The sequence below is a fragment of the Panthera onca genome, chromosome X (assembly GCF_046562875.1).
Source record: "Panthera onca isolate mPanOnc1 chromosome X, mPanOnc1 haplotype 2, whole genome shotgun sequence".
NCBI lineage: Eukaryota > Metazoa > Chordata > Mammalia > Carnivora > Felidae > Panthera > Panthera onca.
The window spans coordinates 63796487-63815473 of NC_138357.1; the positions used below are offsets into that span (position 1 = coordinate 63796487).

Consider the following 18987-nt stretch of genomic DNA (forward strand, 5'->3'; position numbering starts at 1 on the left):
AGCTATTTTATAATCTGTTAAAAATAAATATCTTGACTAAAAGTCATTGATTATAATAAAGTATTTGCGTGTTCATCTTTGTGGATTTTTCTGTTAGGCCATTACATTCAAAAGATTTAATTACAAAGAATTAATTTTACCTGAATTTTAATTTCAGGTAAAATTTAGCAAAGGATGAATGTTTTAAAGAAAAAGTGTAAACATTTGAAAGGGAAGCTGTGTATTTCCAAAGTTTTTAATATAGATAAAAATTCTAATATTTGTTTATAATCTAATTTAGAATGCTTATATGAAGCCTCTATTATTGTGTGTATGCAATTTTTATATGATTGACCACAGTGCTTAAGTTCTAGAACAAATCTTGTATCACAAAACACTATATTATTAATGCCATAATGCACTGTTGATGTTACAATTCTATAGCATTTAAAGATTTGGAAGTGACTTCTCACTATCAGTTCACTTTTGGCATTAGTCATTTTCAAATTTAGTTCTGAAGAATAAATCTCATCACATTGATGCTATAACAGTTCCAATTTACATTACTTCAAAAACTATTTTATTAGTACAGAATTCTACTAATAAAACAAATGGGTTTATTTTTCAAAGTTATAGCCTCTTACAAATGTACTTCAGACAATGATGAAACTTAAGAAAAAGATGTTTATTTAAATTTTTTTCTGAATTAAAAAATGTTTTAATTATGTTAAAAACACGTGTAATAACTATATTTTCAGTGAATAGAAGTGGCAAAGTGCTCAGAGATGTCACTGGACTTAAAATTAGGCTTAGGGGTACCTGGGTGACTCAGTCGGTTGAGTGTCTGACTCTTGGTCATGATCTCACAGTTTGTGAGCTCGAGCCCCACATCGGGCTCTGCGCTCACAGCTCGGAGTCTGCTTGGGATTCATTCTCTCTCTCTCTCTCTCTCTCTCTCTCTCTCTCTCTCTCTCTCCCCCCGTGTCCCTTCCCCACTTGCTCTCTCTCTCGCTCTCTCAAAAATAAACAACAACAAAAAAATAGGCTTGGGCCATGGAGCGAGTAGAAAAATGTCAACTTCTCATGTACCAAAAGATAGTAGAAGTGTTCAAGATTTCTAGTTTCTACTCATACTCATAAAAACGCAGGCAGGTAGATTCTATTTTGGTGTTATTAATATCCTAGTCTGTCATTCTCTTCACTTTATGTCCATCTCTTTTCAAACACTGCTTAGCTCTAATTTTCATTCTAATACTGTTTTTACAGAAAATTTGCATGAATTCTTGGTTTCCTGCCATTGATGATTAGGGAAATAACTTGTTCTTGAAATTCTTACATGTAGATAGAACCATGCTAAAAGAGGGTTTTTGAGTTAAAAAGCTAAGATAAAAGGTGCATTGGAATAATTAAGATCAACATGCCAGGGGTGCCTGGGTGGGTTAGTGGGTTAAGTGTCCTACTTCAGCTCAGGTCCTGATCTTGTGGTTCATGGGTTCGTGCCCCACATTGGGCTCTGTGCTGACAGCTCAAAGCCTGGAGCCTGCTTTGGATTCTGTGTCTCACTCTCTCCCCTCTCTACCCCCACCCATGCTCTGTCTCTTTCTCTCAAAAATAAACATTAAAAAAATTTATAAAAAAAGATCAACATGCCAGACACCTAGAGAAAACAATACAAAAGCCTAAATGAGAAATAGCTCTGGATTTAAAAGCATGATGCTCAGAAGCTTAAAAACGAGCTACCTTCCCCCAGGTTAAACCTCTGCCTCTAATTCCAGAGAAATCTTATCATTTCCTTCCCATTCTGCCCCAATCCATAAATATACTTTGTGTTTGTTTATAGTTTTTAACTTGCTGTGGATATTATTTGTTGCTTCAAAGTGTTAAAAGTGTGCAGTGTTCTAAGGAAATCATCTCCCAAATCCTTTCAGGTTTAGTGCCAATCCCTTACAGTGGGAAGTGAGAGAGCTCTCAGTAATACTTCTTTCTTCCTTTTTCCTTCTGCTCTTTATATAAGTGGCTGATAAAGGCTGATAGCTATGCAGATTCAACCAAATCAGGCTTCTTTTGCTTCTAATGTACCTGATACAAAGAGTTGCTGCCTCTCCAAACTGTCATTAACCTCAAATAGGGGAGCTGGCCAGAGAGAACTCTATTTCCCTTTGGAGGGAATGACAGGGTGCAGAGATCACTGAGAAGGCTCTGAAGTACAACAGGCTTCTGGGCAAGCTGTGAGCTAAAGCTACCTAGTGAGAACAAAGCTCCATCCCCTTAGCACTGACCCTGCTCAGTTCACCATGACTCTCACAATAAATCCAGTAACCAGGTAAACATTCTACAAGTCATTACAGATCTGTTGCCTCTTTGTAGATAACCCTGTCAACACACACAGATCAAGGATGCTCTGGAGACTAAAGGCGATTCCAGAATTATAGCCAACAACATATATACCTTCCATATGACTCAGGAACACTACCTGAAGAAGGAGGAAAGTAGGAACTCACTAAAATGCTCAAGGAAAAAGCCTCAGTATTAAAAAAAAAATCTGTTAGCCTGTTTCCCCTTCTCCCTTCACAGCACCTTCTTGGCCATAAGAATTCACTTCACCAACTATTGGTCTCTTCAAATCTGTCCAGACAACTGGAGGGGGGCAGGGATGCCATGCTACAATGAGGCTTGGGAGGGGGGGCTGCTGATAAGCACAGAGAAGAAGGGAAAGGGTGGCCAAAGAGAAAGAATGAGAAATGTAGAAATTAAAAGGAAAGGAATAAAGGGAGAAGGAAGGAAAGAGATTAAGAAAGAAAGTGTACAGAAAGCAAGCACTTGTATCAGCTGTTGCTGTCCAAGGGCAAGTGGATAGGGACAGTATTTCCCCCAACAGACCCCTCTAGCTCCACTCACCTACCCTACAAACTTCCCTTCCTCCCAGGCTAATCCCCCTTGTAGTGTAAGACCACTTCTATGGCAACCTATAGGCACACAATTTAAGGTGGCCTATAGTGTTGAGCCTACCTTCCCCATGCCAGTGATCTCTCCATTACTTTCCTTTTTCCTTTAGTGCTGAACTTTCTCCAGTGGAATACTACTACTTTTTCTCCCTCCCCACACAGAAAACCAATTTCCTATCATCTCCCCAAATACTGTCTGACATGTCTTTCTCCAAAACACACACCTACCATATATCTTCCTCCTTCCTATACCTCTTCAATCATTGGCAACATAAACACAAACTTAAATTCATGCTCAGAGGGCAGTTTTTCTGAAACAAGTGGCTTTTTCCCCTCATGTTCTCTTTTTTCCTTAAGTCTCTCCATCATGAGCACTTCCCTCTCTCACTGAATACCTTTTGCCCCTGGAAGCACACGGGTGACCCAGTCGGTTAAGCATCTGACTTCAGCTGAGGTCATGATTTCACTGTTCATGAGTTCAAGCCCTACATTGGGCTTGCTGCTGTCAGCACAGAGCCTACTTCAGATCCTCAGTCCCTCTCTCTCTGTCCCTCCACCACATGCTCTCTCTCTCAAAAATAAACAAACATTAAAAATATACCTTCTGCTCTTGGTTTGGCTAGAAATATAGGTCCTTATAGTTTCTCCCGTATCTATAGCTACTTCTAACAAGAGAAAACAGCTGGATAGCATTTTTAAAAATTGTTTTTAATGTTTATTTATTTTTGAGAGACAGAGCACAAGCAGGGGAGGGGCAGAGAGAGAGAGAGAGGGAGACACAGAATCCAAAGCAGGCTTCAGGCTCTGAGATGTCAGCACAGAACCCAACTTGGGACTTGAACTCATGAGCCATGAGATCATGACCAGAGCCAAAGTCAGACGCTTAACTGACTGAGCAACCCAGGTGCCCCTGGATGGAATTTTTTAAAGAGACAATTTCAAAATGCAATCTTTGATAATTTAAAATAGAATTGCCTTAATGAAATCCACTAAGTTTATAATCAGTAATATTAAATGTATTAATCTATTATTATTAATTTTAATTCCAGTATAGTTAACATACTGTGACAATATAATGATGCAACAATTCCATATATCATCCAGTATTCATCACAACAAGTACACCCCTTAATCTCCATCACCTAATTCACACATCCCCCGACCCACCTCCTCTCTAGTAATCATCAGTTTGTTCTCTAGTTAAGAATCTGTTTCTTGGTTTGTACCCCTGTCTTTCTCCTTTTTTTTTCTTTCCTCATTTGTTTCTTTTTTTTAAAAGTAGAATTGCCTTAATGAAATCCACTAAGTTTATCATTAGTAACATTAAAAGTATTAATCTGATTATTGTTTCCAAACTTTACTTCCATTAAATTCTTCTACTAACATAAAATAAAGTTCACTTTTAAGGGTACCTCAAGACTATACAAAAGAGACAACTAATGGGTGGTTTATAAAAGGAAAAGTAAATCTTGAAAGGAAGTTCAGTATTATAGAAAAAATATATATGTAAATATGCTTGATTACCTGGCTGCAATATTCTTTCACTGGTATGTAGTAAACACACTTGATACCTAAAAAAAGTGAGGTACAGACTTTAATACTTCACTTGAGAAATGTGTGAAGTTAAAGTTTTCAAAATCATTCACTATCTGGCTATTTATTGCAACGCAAATGTGTTAGTCGATTAATCTGGAGAAAGTTGTAATTCCCTTACCCTGGAGTTGTGAATAAACATAATTCTTTATACTACATCAACATATCAGTTATATTTTGTCTCTCATCTATCACTATTGACATAAGCACAGAGAGTAAGATATAAAAACAATTACTGATGCCTTTTTCATCACATTAACTGAGTTCTATTTTTTACCACAGCTCTAATTATAGACATAATTAGTAACAAAATAGCTAATTTTCTAAGAAATTCAGTGCATATTTTAGTTGAGTAAAGTAAGTTTTCAAATGAAATGTAATCACAATGTCAATTTCAATGACTACTCATAGCTGAAACTGAAAGGAAAAAGTAATTAAACTACCTTTTTATGGGATTTATCACCGTGTCTTTTTGTAGCACACTTTTTTGAATTTAACAACACTACTACTCTGAAGATTAACTTCCTTCTCCAGAGTTCCCCATCAACTGATCTCCCCACATTCTCTGAAACTCACTTGCCACAACACAATGGATACTGTTGCCAGGAAACCAAGAATATTACTGTTGCATCATTAATGCTCTTATAAAAATATTTTTAAATGAGAAATTTATATAAGGAAATTCTAAGTCTGAAATCTCAAAAGAATCCAAAGCTACATGAGACATTTTAAACATTAAAAATGCATTCTTAAGTTACTTTGACTTTAATAAAAATAGTGAAGACAAATTTTTATAAATTTTTTAATGAAATTATCAAAATTGAGAAAATAGGCAAGCAAATAGATTATAGATAGGAAATATCTGTGAAAGCCAGTGATCCAAAGGAGATGTTTTGGATAGTCCATGTAGTCATTTTGCAGTGAAATGTAGAAGGGAATAAGTACACTTTGGAAGGGCCAAAGATCAAACAAGACACTTGCTCAATTTTTTCCTGGCACTAAAGTATATGTCAGAGGAAGAAGAAACAATTTTTGAATAACATCTAACAATACACATTATGTACATGAAGGAGATCATGTTAAATCAGAGCTTAATTTGAATAGGAAAATATATCTGTTCATTTTCTAAAGGAAAAATACATAAGTTACATGACATTTCATATGTAATACTGAATATAGATTTTAAAATTTTAACTTTTTGAGTGTAGAACATTTAAACATGTAATTAAGTGGTAATAATAACTAAAATTATATAATGCTCATAATGTGTCAGGTACTAAGTGCTTTAATTAAGTCATGTAATTCTCACTCAAAAAAATGTAAAGAAAATCAAAAGGCCCAAGATTCAGATGACAAAAACAAAGAACAAATTATACAAATAAATTAGTGAGTAGAGTAATAGATATAATAGCCCAGGATTAACGAAGAGATCAATAGGTACAAGTCGGGGGACGGGGTTTTAAGTAGAATTTAAAAAAATAAAACAATGTAGTAATAAAACAAGACAGCACATTTAACAGTGAAGAAGATGATGGAAGGAGTCTTGGGAAAATAAAAAGACAAAACAAAAGTCAAAAGACAACTATCATTAAGTAGCTGTTTAGTGATCCAAATGTCTTATTTAAGTCCCATTCACTCCAAAGGTTACAATTCCCAACTTGATTAATTGTGCCATATCTCTTTTGACTTAGTTTGATACATTTAAAAATTCATTAAATATACTTTTTTTTTTTCAAATATGAGTGATTTTAGAAATAACTGAGTGGGAACTGTCACATTTTAGGACAAAACACTGAATTTCTTCCATGAGCTCCAAAGAAAAGTTGTAGAGGAATCATGCTGTGAAGAGCCAGAAGGTTAGAAATTGGGATAATGAACACTGAATATGGTATAGACAGTGAAAAATCATTCTTAAATGGTTTTCTGAAAATAAACCTCTAGTAGAGTAACCAAAAACACTCAATATCTGAAGTACATAGGTGGATACATCCTTGACCATTGACCTCTATCCTGAATGGAAACTATCTGTCGTTAGCTTGAGCTACTCAGATAAAAAGCACGAACATCTCCTTCATGGTAGGCTTATCAGGATGAAGAACAGTTTCCCTAGGATTTTTCACTTCACCTTCTTTTACCAGTAAAATGTTGCTATATTTTAAAAGCTACACTATATTTTAGAGTGGCAGGTTCAGCCTGATTTTAATATGTATTTTTGTTTTTTTATTTCACTGATTCAGATTGGTGCTTAAAAATAAATACTCACTGGAGTAAACTCAAAGATTATATTTGGTGAACAATTTTAATATCAAAAATCCAGATCCCAATATCCATTTAATATCACTTTGGGAAAGGAAATGAATAAGAACAAACTGAAGGTATCAAAAGATCTTCAGGAAGAAATTAGAGTAATTTAAACAATGTAAAGTTATTGTGACACAATACAAAGCTCTTCTCTTCTAATATTTCTTTGTATATCAAGTAGTCTCTACTGATTTTTTAAAACAGCTAGATGTGCACTGGGAGTGCAGCTAAAGTTGGGACTATGTAAACATTACCACAGTACTTTATCTGAAATGCTTGGGTGGTAACAGGGCATCTTTTCAATGTCAGAATTTTTTTCAGATATTAGAAATGCAATATTGGAGTATATAGCAAATATAATATAATACCTCCATTGGGATTTGGAGTAGCATCCTCTAATCCAATACATTAATATTTTTTCAATGAAACTTGATTATTCACACCAAATGGAATAAATAAATATACTAATTAACACCTCACATTTCTAGGGTTTGCTACCAAACAAGTTCATGTTAGGTCAGGGTTTGCAACCAAGATTAATTATGAAAACATTTTAGATTTTCAAAATTTAAAACAAATTTCTCAATTGTGGATAAGGAAATGTGGATCTGTATATAAAGTCTGGTTTTTCATTGGGAATATCTCTAGCCAAGAAAAACAAGAAAGTCAATAATACCAATTTCTATTTATACATCCATTATTCAAAGCCAGAGTTTTGTTTACAATCTCTGTGATAAATACTTGTTTGAATTTTATAATTGCATTTGAATTTCATTGATGGAACCCATGCACACAGTCAACACTTTTATATTGAAATTTTATCTGAGACTACAATCACTCAAACTTATAATTATAATTCATTGTATTTCAACAACTCTCTAATGTTTACAAATTATGTTTATATACATTATCTCCTAAGTCTGAAAGGTAGGTAGGGTAGCTGTTACAATGTCATTTCATGGATGAGAAAATACATTCCTAAGGATAAATGGTTGTTATTTATCAACTGTCCAATGTTGTTTTATCAGGGTCTTTTTGTAGGTGTGACCAATATAAATGATCATTGCTGAATACGTGTATAGAAAAAAACAAAACATTGTAGGTAGGTCAACAAGTAGAAAGCTATGACGGAATGGCTAAGGAATGCTCACCTGCATGCTTAGTGCCTTAAGGCCAAATGCAAGGCCTCTCAGAGATGCCTTCCTCTACTTAAAGATACAGCTTTATACTGGACTTTTGAGACATACTTCATTATACTCACAGAAAAAAAAAATGTAACCAGAACCGTGATTCATCAATTTGTTAATCAGTATTTCCAGTAGAGACATATGTAAGCAGTAGGTACTATTTGGTACACATACTTTTCCTTAGTAAAGAACACAATGTTCTTCATTATGCTTTACTTTTGCCACAAGTCATGTCTTGCAGCTGAATTTCATCTCATAAAAAATTACACTCAGAAATAAAAATTAAAAGTTATTAAGCACAAGATCTAAGAGTTATAAAAGACCTAAAAGGTCATGAAGTCCAATCATCCAACAAACTCTTGAATTCTCCACGCAATACAGGCCTGCCTAACACGCATACTAATCCAACCCTAAACATTGTCCATTGACAAGTAAAAAACTCTAAAGCAACCCATTTCAGCTTTGGACAGTTCTCCCAGAAACTTATACTGAACTGAAATCTGTCTTTATATTGCTTTTACCTAGTAGTTCTAGTTCTACTGCTTACAAGGGTAGACAAGAAGTTATCCTTCATTACCATGAAAATTCTTCAACTATATGAAGACTGTGTTCAGGTCTCCCATGGGGTATCTTTACACTAGGCAAATAAATAACCTAATTCCTCCAACAATGCTTTATATTCTATGATTTTGAATCTCTTTAACATACTGATCATAATATCCTGAACATGCTCTAGTTCTCCTGTTTTTCTGTTTATGTATTCAACAGATTTTACTAAGGTAACTCTCATGTCTAGAGACCACTTTTTTATTTTTTATTTTTTTTTTAATATGAAAATTTTTGTCAAATTGGTTTCCACACAACACCCAGTGCTCATCTCAACAGGTGCCCTCCTCAATGCCCAACACCCACTTTCCCCTCCCTCCCATGCCCCATCAACCCTCACTTTATTCTCAGTTTTTAAGAGTCTCTTATGGTTTTCCCCCCTCCCTAACTTTTTATTTCATTACCCTCCCCCATGGTCTTCTGTTAAGTTTCTCAGGATCCACATAAGAGTGAAACCATATGGTATCTGTCTTTCTCTGTATGACTTATTTCACTTAGCATAACATTCTCCACTTCCATCAATGTTGCTACAAAAGGCCATATTTCATTCTTTCTCATTGCCAACTAGTATTCCATTGTATATATTAACCACAACTTCTTTATCCATTCATCAGTTGATGGACATTTAGGCTCTTTCCATGATTTGGCTATTGTTGAAAGTGCTGCTATAAACATTGGGGTACAAGTGCCCCTATGCATCAGTACTCCTGTATCCCTTGGGTAAATTCCTAGCAGTGCTATTGCTGGGTCATAGGGTAGGTCTATTTTTAATTTTTTGAGGAACCTCCACACTGTTTTCCAGAGTGGCTGCACCAATTTGCATTCCCACCAACAGTGCAAGAGGGTTCCCGTTTCTCCACATCCTCTCCAGCATCTATAGTCTCCTGATTTGTTCATTTTGGCCACTCTGACTGGCGTGAGGTGATATATGAGTATGGTTTTGATTTGTATTTCCCTGATGAGGAGCGACGTTGAGCATCTTTTCATGTGCGTGTTGGCCATCTGGGTGTCTTCGTTAGAGAAGTGTCTATTCATGTCTTCTGCCCATTTCTTCACTGGATTATTTGTTTTTCGGATGTGGAGTTTGGTGAGTTCTTTATAGATTTTGGATACTAGCCCTTTGTCCGATATGCCATTTGCAAATAATTTTTCCCATTCTGTTGGTTGCCTTTTAGTTTTGTTGATTGTTTCCTTTGCAGTACAGAAGCTTTTTATCTTCATGAGGTCCCAACACTTCATTTTTGCTTTTAATTCCTTTGCCTTTGGGGACGTGTCAAGTAAGGAATTGCTGTGGCTGAGGTCAGAAAGGTTTTTCCTGCTTTCTGCTCTAGAGTTTTGATGGTTTCCTGTCTCACATTCAGGTCCTTTACCCATTTTGAGTTTATTTTTGTGAATGGTGTAAGAAAGTGGTCTAGTTTCATTCTTCTGCATGTTGCTGTCCAGTTCTCCCAGCACCATTTGTTAAAGAGACTGTCTTTTTTCCATTGGATATTCTTTCCTACTTTGTCAAAGATTAGTTGGCCATAATTTTGTGGGTCCAATTCTGGAGTCTCTATTCTATTCCATTGGCCTATGTGTCTGTTTTTGTGCCAATACCATGCTGCCTTGATGATTACAGCTTTGTAGTAGAGGCTAAAGTCTGGGAATGTGATGCCTCCCGCTTTGGTCTTTTTCTTCAATATTACTTTGGCTATTCAGGGCCTTTTGTGGTTCAATACAAATTTTAGGATTGCTTGTTCTAGCTTCGAGAAGAATGCTGGTGCAATTTTGGTTGGGATTGCATTGAATGTATAGATAGCATTGGGTAGTATTGACATTTTGACAATATTTATTCTTCCAATCCATGAGCACAGAATGTTTTTCCATTTCTTTATACCTTCTTCAATTTCCTTCAAAAGCTTTCTATAGTTTTCAGCATACAGATCTTTTACACCTTTGGTTAGGTTTATTCCTAGGTATTTTAGGCTTCTTGGTGCAATTGTGAATGGGATCAGTTTCTTTATTTGTCTTTCTGTTGCTTCATTATTAGTGTATAAGAATGCAACTGATTTCTGTACATTCACTTTGTATCCTGCAACTTTGCTGAATTTATGTATCAGTTCTAGCAGACTTTTGGTGGAGTCTGTTGGGTTTTCCATGTATAATATCATGTCATCTGCAAAAAGTGAAAGCTTGACATCATCACTGAAAATTTTGATGCCTTTGATTTCCTTTTGTTGTCTTATTGCTGATGCTAGCACTTCCAACACTATGTTAAATAACAGCGGTGAGAGTGGACATCCCTGTCGTGTTCCTGATCTCAGGGGGAAAGCTCTCAGTTTTTCCCCATTGAGGATGATATTAGCTGTGGGCTTTTCACAAATGGCTTCTATGAGGTTTCAGTATGTTCCTTCCATCCTGATTTCCTCGAGGGTTTTTGTTAAGAAAGATGCTGAATTTTGTCAAATGCTTTTTCTGCATCGATTGACAGGATCATATGGTCCTTTTCTTTTCTTTTATTCATGTGATGTATCACATTGATTGATTTGCAAATATTGAACCAGACCTGCAGTCCAGGAATGAATTCTACTTGATCGATTTGCTATTATCTTGTTGAGAATTTTTGCATCCATATTCGTCAGAGATATTGGCCTGTAGTTCTCTTTTTTTGCTGGGTCTCTGTCTGGTTTGGGAATCCAAGTAATGCTGGCTTCCTAGAATGAGTCTGGAAGTTTTCCTTCCCTTTTTTGGAACAGCTTGAGAAGGATAGGTATTATCTCTGCTTTACATGGCTGGTAGAATTCTCCAGGGAAGCCATCTGGTCCTGGACTCTTATTTGTTAGGAGATTTCTAAGAACTGATTCAATGTTTTCACTGGTTATGGGTCTGTTCAAGTTTTCTATTTCTTCCTGTTTGAGTTTTGGAGATGTGTGGGTGCTTAAGATTTGTCCATTTCTTCCAGGTTATCCAGTTTGTTGGCATATAATTTTGCCTAGTATCCCCTGATAATTGCTTGTATTTCTGAGGGATTGGTTGTAATAATTCTATTTTCATTCATGAGTTTATCTATCTGGGTCATTTCCCTTTTCTTTTTGAGAAGCCTGACTACAGGTTTATCAAGTTTGTTTATTTTTTCCAAGAACCAACTCTTGGTTTCATTGATCTCCTCTACAATTTTTTAGATTCTATACTGTTTATTTCTGCTCTGATCTTTATTATTTCTCTTCTTCTGCTGGGTTTGGGGTATCTTTGCTGTTCTGCTTCTATTTCTCTTAGGTGTGCTGTTAGATTTTGTATTTGGGATTTTTCTTGTTTCTTGAGATAGGCCTGGATTGCAATGCATTTTCCTCTCAGGACTACGGTCACTGCATCCCAAAGAGTTTGGATTGTGGTGTTTTAATTTTCATTTGTTTCCATATATTTTTTAAATTTCTTCTCTAATTGCCTGGTTGACCCATTCATTCTTTAGTAGGGTGTTCTTTAACCTCCATGCTTTTGGAGGTTTTCTAGACTTTTTCCTGTGGTTGATTTCAAGATTCCTACCATTGTGGTCTGAAAGTATGCATGGTATGATCTCGATTCTTTTATACTTATGAAGAGATGTTTTGTGACCCAGTATGTGATCTATCTTAGGGAAGGTTCCATGTGCACTCAAGAAGCAAGTATATTCTGTTGCTTTGGGATGCAGAGTTCTAAATATAGCTGTCAAGTCCATCTGATCCAATGTATCATTCAGGGCTCTTGTTTCTTTATTGATCCTGTGTCTAGATGATCTATCCCTTGCTGTAAGTGGGGTATTAAAGTCCCTTGCAACTACCACATTCGTATCAATAAGGTTGCTTATGTTTGTGGTTAATTGTTTGATATATTTGGGGGCTCCCGTATTCGGCACATAGACATATATAATTGTTAGCTCTTCCGGATGGATAGACCCTGTAATTATTATATAATGCCCTTCTTCATCTCTTGTTACAGCCTTTAATTTAAAGCCTGGTTTGTTTGATATAAGTAAGGGTACTCCAGCTTTCTTTTGACTTCCAGTAGCATGATAAATAGTTCTCCATCCCCTCACTTTCAATCTGAAGGTGTCCTCAGGTCTAAAATGAGTCTCTTGTAGACAGCAAATAGATGGGTCTTTTTTTTTTTTTTATCCATTTGATACCCTATGTCTTTTGGTTGGAGCATTTAGTCCACTTACATTCAGTGTTATTAGTGAAAGATTGGTTTAGAGTCATTGTGATGTCTGTAGGTTTCATGCTTGTAGGATGTCTCTGGTACTTTGTGGTCCCTGCAACAATTCACTCACAGAGTCCCCCTTAGGATCTCTTGTAGGGCTGGTTTAGTGGTGATAAATTCCTTCAGTTTTTGTTTGTTTGGGAAAACCCTTATATCTCCTTCTATTCTGAATGACAGACTTGCTGGATAAAGGATTCTCAGCTGCATATTTTTTATGTTCATCACATTGAAGATTTCCTGCCATTCCTTTCTGGCCTGCCAAGTTTCAGTAGATAGGTATGTTACTATTCTTATGTGTCTACCTTTGTAAGTTAGGGCCAGTTTATCCCTAGCTGCTTTCAGAATTTTCTCTTTATCCTTGTATTTTGCCAGTTTCACTATGACATATCAGGTAGAAGATTGACTCAAGTTACGTCTGAAGGGAGTTCTCTGTGCCTCTTGGATTTCAATGCCTTTTTCCTTCCCCAGATCAGGGAAGTTCTCAGCTATGATTGTTTCAAGTACTGCTTCAGCCCTTTCTCTCTCTCCTCCTCTTCTGGAATTTCTATGATATTGTTTCATTTGATTGCATCACTTAGTTCTCTAATTCTCCCCTCATTCTCCTGGAATTTTTCTCTTTTTCTCAGCTTCCTCTTTTTCCATAATTTTATCTTCTAATTCACCTATTCTCTCCTCTGCCTTTTCAATCCGTGCTATGGCTACCTCCATTTTATTTTGCACCTCATTTATTTATAGTATTTTTTAAGCTCCTCATGACTATTTCTTAGCCCCTTGATATCTGTAGCAACTGATTCTCTGCTGTCCTCTATGCTGTTTCCAATCCCAGCAATTAATTTTATGATTATTCTAAATTCTTGTTCTGTTATATTGCTTAAATCGTTTTTGATCAATTAGTTAGCTCTTGCTACTTCCTGGAGTTTCTTTTGAGGAGAATTCTTCCGTTTTGTCATTTTGGGTAGTCCCTGCAGTAGCTCCAAACTGGGGCACTTCCTCTGTGCTGTCCAGAGTAATTGTGTTGGTGGGCAGGGCCATAGTCAGACCTGATGTCTGCCTCCAGCCCACCACTGGGGCCACAGTCAGACTGGTGTGTACCTTATCTTCCCCTCTCCCAGTGGCAGGACTCACTGTGGAGTGGTGTGGTCCCTGTCTGGGCTACTTGCACACTGCCAGGCTTGTGGTGCTGCTTTGATGGGACCTGGCCAAGGGCATATTAGCAAGGTGCACAGGGGTGGGAGGGTCAAGCTTAGCTCACTTTGACCTTGGTGGTCTCCTGCGGGAGGGGCCCTGCAGCACTGGGAGGGAGGCAGGACTCTCGGAGGGATGGATCCACAGAAGCACAGCATTGGGCATTTGCATGGTGCAAGCACGTTCGGTGATGGGAACTGGTCTAGGGACCCCTTTAAAAGTACAGCATACATTACAGACATTCCTGTTTTAAATTATGTATTTTAGTATACATTGTTTCCTTATTGGTAACCACTGTCTTCTATTTTTAAGAGAGGAAGTGCTCACCTGGTAGAAAAGTATTTAAGAAAAAGCTGCTGGTAGAAAATTTAAACAAAGTAACATGTTTTAGGTGGTAATTTGTAAGGTAAAACAAGTTGCCTCCTTGGATATTATGCCTTAATCCAATTTTATAACTTAAAACTCCTAATTGCCAAAAAGTTCAACAATGTAACAGTTTGTGAGGTTTCTAGACAATGTGACATATTGATAAAGATATTATCAATCTTTATCTTTACTAGATAAGCAGCATAAATGGCTTAGTGAGCAGATGTGTGGAAAAAATTTAGGTGTTTATGTTGTAAAGAGGGGGGAAAGGAAAATCAAGCTGTCACTGACATCAGAGGTGTATTTTAAGAGAGAAAAAAACACAGAAAATAAACTGGGACCTGTAAATATACAAATATAGCTAAGTTGGCTGAGTTGTCCTTATATCCAGTTTAGGATTAATATCAAAAAAAGAAGGGAGGTGGAACATAAGTGACAAATATTATGAAATAAAATTAATTGACCTCTTCTTAACAAGGTGTCCTATAAGGTAGGTAGTATAGTAGACCACCAATACTCAAACATGTCGGCCTCAGGATATCATTATATGCTTAGGAGTTGAGGAACCCAAGATATTTTGTTTATGTGGATTATATTCATCCAGATTTACCCATCAGAAATGAACACTGATAAATGAAAAGAAAAACAAATTACAGTTTTCAGTTGCAAGTTTACATTTGTTCCTTGGCAATGAATACTGCCATTTACCTTGCTTGAAGTGAGAGATTCACTTTATCCACTTTGGAAGAACTGTCTGCCAAATATGCAAGACAGAATTACCAGTTTTTCAGTAGCTCAAGTAAAAATGGTGGTCCATAAAAAAAAAGTGGCTAGGAAAGTCTCATAATTCACTTGATCTTATACGTGCTTTTTCTGGAGACAACCATCATTCTTGGTATGAGGAAGAAGTACTTTTGGTCCACTTTATACTCAATTTTATAGATTATTAAAGACATATATACTCAAGCATCTAGATCTAATAAAGTTAATAATTTTTAGTGATTCATCAGACATTAAATGAAATCGGCTTTTCTGCCCCTATGAGTGTACTCTGGTAAAGAATACAAATGATGGCTACTAGAGCTTAGTACCAGTTCTTTGATTCATGCTAAAGTGTTAGTACTTTCACTTATCATTGCTTTTACACCATTGTGCAAATGTCAACACAGTGTATAATGAAAATAATGTCTTAGTATTATGAAAATAGTTTTGACCTCATGGACCCACAGAAGTGTCTCAGGGACTCCTAGGATCCTTGGAATATACTTTGAGAACTGCTACAAAGGACTATACCTAAGAGCATTGAATTTCTCATTCATTTTTATTTGAAGCCAAAGCTTATTTTAGGTTACTGTATATTGTCTTAATTTTTTAATGTTTATGTTTGAAAGAAAGAGAGAGAAATGAGTGGGAGAGGGGAAGAGAGGGAGGGAAACACAGAATCTGAAGCAGGTTATGGTCTGTGAGCTGTCAGCACAGAGCCCAACACAGGGCTTGAACTCATGAACCAGAAGATCATGACATGAGCTGAAGTCAAATGCTTTACCCGACTGAGCCACCCAGGCGCCCCTTACTGTATGTTTTCTTAATGAAATTGTAAATACTTTTATTGAATGAAAAGTTTTTTTTCTTTTGTTCCTATGGGAAAAGGGGAACTACAATCTAGTGGATATTTTCTATTCCCAAATTCATCTATAATTGAGGACCATATAACTCTCTACTGACACTTGGCTACAGCAAACTCACATTACAAGAGAGAGCAAATATGAATGGAAAATATTTAGTAAATATAAAATAATAGTTCATGGTGTATGGTGGTAATTTAAATGAAACAATTAGAAAGAAAACTCTATAATACTCATAAAGAATAATTTTAAATAAGTTTTGTTTTTATGAGATAAAAAAAAGCTGCAGGGGAGCTAAAATGACAGAGTAGTAGGAGGGGTAGGAGGACCCCAGGCTTCTTGCCTCACCCCTCGAATACAGCTAGGTAAGTATCAAACCATTCTGAATACCTAAAAAATAAATCTTAGGACTGGCAGAACAAACTACACAACTAGAAGGAGAGAGAAGGCCACATCATGGAAGGTAGGAGGTGCGCAGATATGGTTTGGGTAAGAAACGGATGGCTGGTACTGCAGAGGGGAGAGAGCCCTGGTTGCAGAGAGAGAGAGGGAGAGAGAGAGAGAGAGAGAGAGAGAGAGAGAGAAGAACACACAGGAAATCACACAAGGAAAACACTTCCCCAAAGCCACCGACTGGGAAAACTTTTCCCCAGGGGATAATTTTTGTGAGTATTTGCAACCATTAGGGCTCAAAAACTGGAGTTTTAGAGGTTTGTGGAATGGCTGGTATAAAGCCCTGGGGGTGCTGCAGTGCTTCTGTACAGAAGACAAGCAGGTAACCTGGGAGCAGAGGGTAAGATCTGTGGATCACCTGAGACATGTTAGGAAAGATGACAGTTCCTTCTTCTTGGAATACATCTGATAGAGGTGGCATTGTATCTCAAGGGACAGAGGTGCCACGAGGTGTCATTTTCCTCCTTTTCTCCTCAGCATAGGCCTAAAGACACCTGCTGAAGGTGGCTAACCTGGAGAATGGCTCTTTAGCACACTTTGCTCCAAACCTCACACTCCTGAAGTCTGGTGCAACTGCTCTTGTGAGTTAAACCTGTATCAATACCAGTGCAGTGAGACCTTCCCCCAGAAGACTAGTGCAGTTCCTGCCACACCAGGTCCCTAAAGTTTGGAGATTTAAAACTCAGTGGGCCTGGCTGGGATAGACCCCAAAGTGTACTGCACTGGTCCAGGCAGGCAAGCAATGCAGACACAGACAGTGTGAAAAAAGCAATCTGAGAAACACCTATGATGAATGAGGGGAAATTATTTGCTCTTCTGGGAGGGCTTCCCTGATAGCAGCGAGCACAAACTGCCCTCTCTGGGGACAAAGGAGCTGGCTGGTACCATTTCCCTCTCCCACCCCTCAGGCATAAACTAACTTCAGTAAATAATACATTGATAACACTTGCAGCTTAAACTGCTTAACCAAGTGCCACCACCGTGTACACTGTTGGTACTTGCCTGAGAACCAGTGCAGTAGGCCCACTACCTGAAGAATAGCAAAAACCCCCACACACATCATGTCTACTGACAGTAGAGTTCTGAAAAACTTCAGCTCTAGTGGAAATAGTTTCAGGTCTCTTTTTAACAAGGAGATAAGAGCATACCTCATTAAAAGTCACCACACTCTCACCAAGGTCCAAACATTCCCCACTTCAGGCAAGCAGAACCTTGTGGAAGACTGACCTGAGGGACAGAGCAGCCATAACAGAGACACAGAGTGTATGCAGCATAAGCCAGAGACACTTCCTGAATCACCAGGCCCTGGAAAATACATGACCTCATATTCATAAAGGCATTACTCTCAGGAGTAGGAAACAGGAGAGGCTTTCCTAATACAGAGAAGAAGACAGAGACCAAGACAAAATGCCAAGATGGAAGAATTCATCCCAAAAGAAAGAACAAGGAAAGGTCATGGTCAGGGATCTAACTAAATAACTAACTAACTAAATAACTATAACTAACTAAATAACTATAACTAACTATAATAACTATAACTAACTAATAAATAATATGCCTGATCCAGAATTTAAAGCAACAATCATAAGGATACTAGCTGGATTTAAGAAGGCACAGAAGACACCAGGGTGTCCTTTACTACAGAGATAAGAGCTTAAAATCAATCAGGCCGCAATGAAAAATGAGATTTGAAACTGACTGGATGCAATGACAACAAGGATGGAAGAGGCAGAGGAATGAATAAGTTATATGGGCGATACAATAATAGAAGGTAGAATGAATAACAGAAGACAGAATGAAGGTAATCAAAGCAGGAAAGAAAAATTTGGATCACAAAAGTAGACTTAGAGAACTGAATGATTCCATGATGTAATAACATTCATAGCATAGGAGTCCCAGAGAAGGAGAGAGAATAGAGGGTAGAAGGTTTAATTGAGGAAATTATAGCTGAAAACTTCCCTAATCTGGGGAAGGAAACAGACTTCAAATTCCAGGAAGCACACAGAACTCCCATCAAAATCAACAAATTCAGGCCAGCACCAAGATGTACTGTAGTTAAATTAGCAAAATACAGAGATACAGAAAAATCCTAAAAAGCACCAAGACCAAAGAAGTCCCTAACTTACAAGGGAAAACAAAGAAGTTTAGCAGCAGATCTCTCCACAAATCATGGCAGGCCAGAAGGGAAGGAGTGACATGATATATTCAATGTGATGAATGGGAAAAATCTACAGCCAAGAATACTCTATCCAACAAGGCTATCATTCAGAAGAGAAGGAGAGATAAAGAATTTCCCAGAAAAACAAAAACTAAAGGTGTTTGGGTCCATTAAACTAGCCCTGCAAGAAATATTAAGGGGGACTCTGTGAAAAAGACTGAAAGGAACAGAGAAAATCTGTAGAAATGACAAAACAAGCAATAAGATGGCACTAAATTCATATTTATCAACAATTACTTTGAATGTAAGTGGACTAAATGCCCATTCAAAAGTCACAGGGTGCCAGAATGGATAAAAAAACAAGACCCATCTAT

General features: G+C 37.1%; 1 protein-coding gene across 9 annotated transcripts in view; it reads right to left on the reverse strand.

Moving 5' to 3' along the window:
* TENT5D (terminal nucleotidyltransferase 5D) overlaps positions 1 to 18987 on the reverse strand; it is an 82251-nt gene that overhangs the window by 9633 nt on the left and 53631 nt on the right. For 5 of the 9 annotated variants that reach the window (XM_081792462.1, XM_081792461.1, XM_081792463.1 and 2 more), the window contains one exon: positions 4449 to 4495. The gene's annotated coding sequence lies outside the window, so the exon portion shown is untranslated. Of the gene's footprint in view, positions 1 to 4448; positions 4496 to 4960; positions 5070 to 18987 lie in introns of those variants that run through there. The other 4 variants (XM_081792469.1, XM_081792466.1, XM_081792465.1 and 1 more) reach the window with 2 other exon arrangements.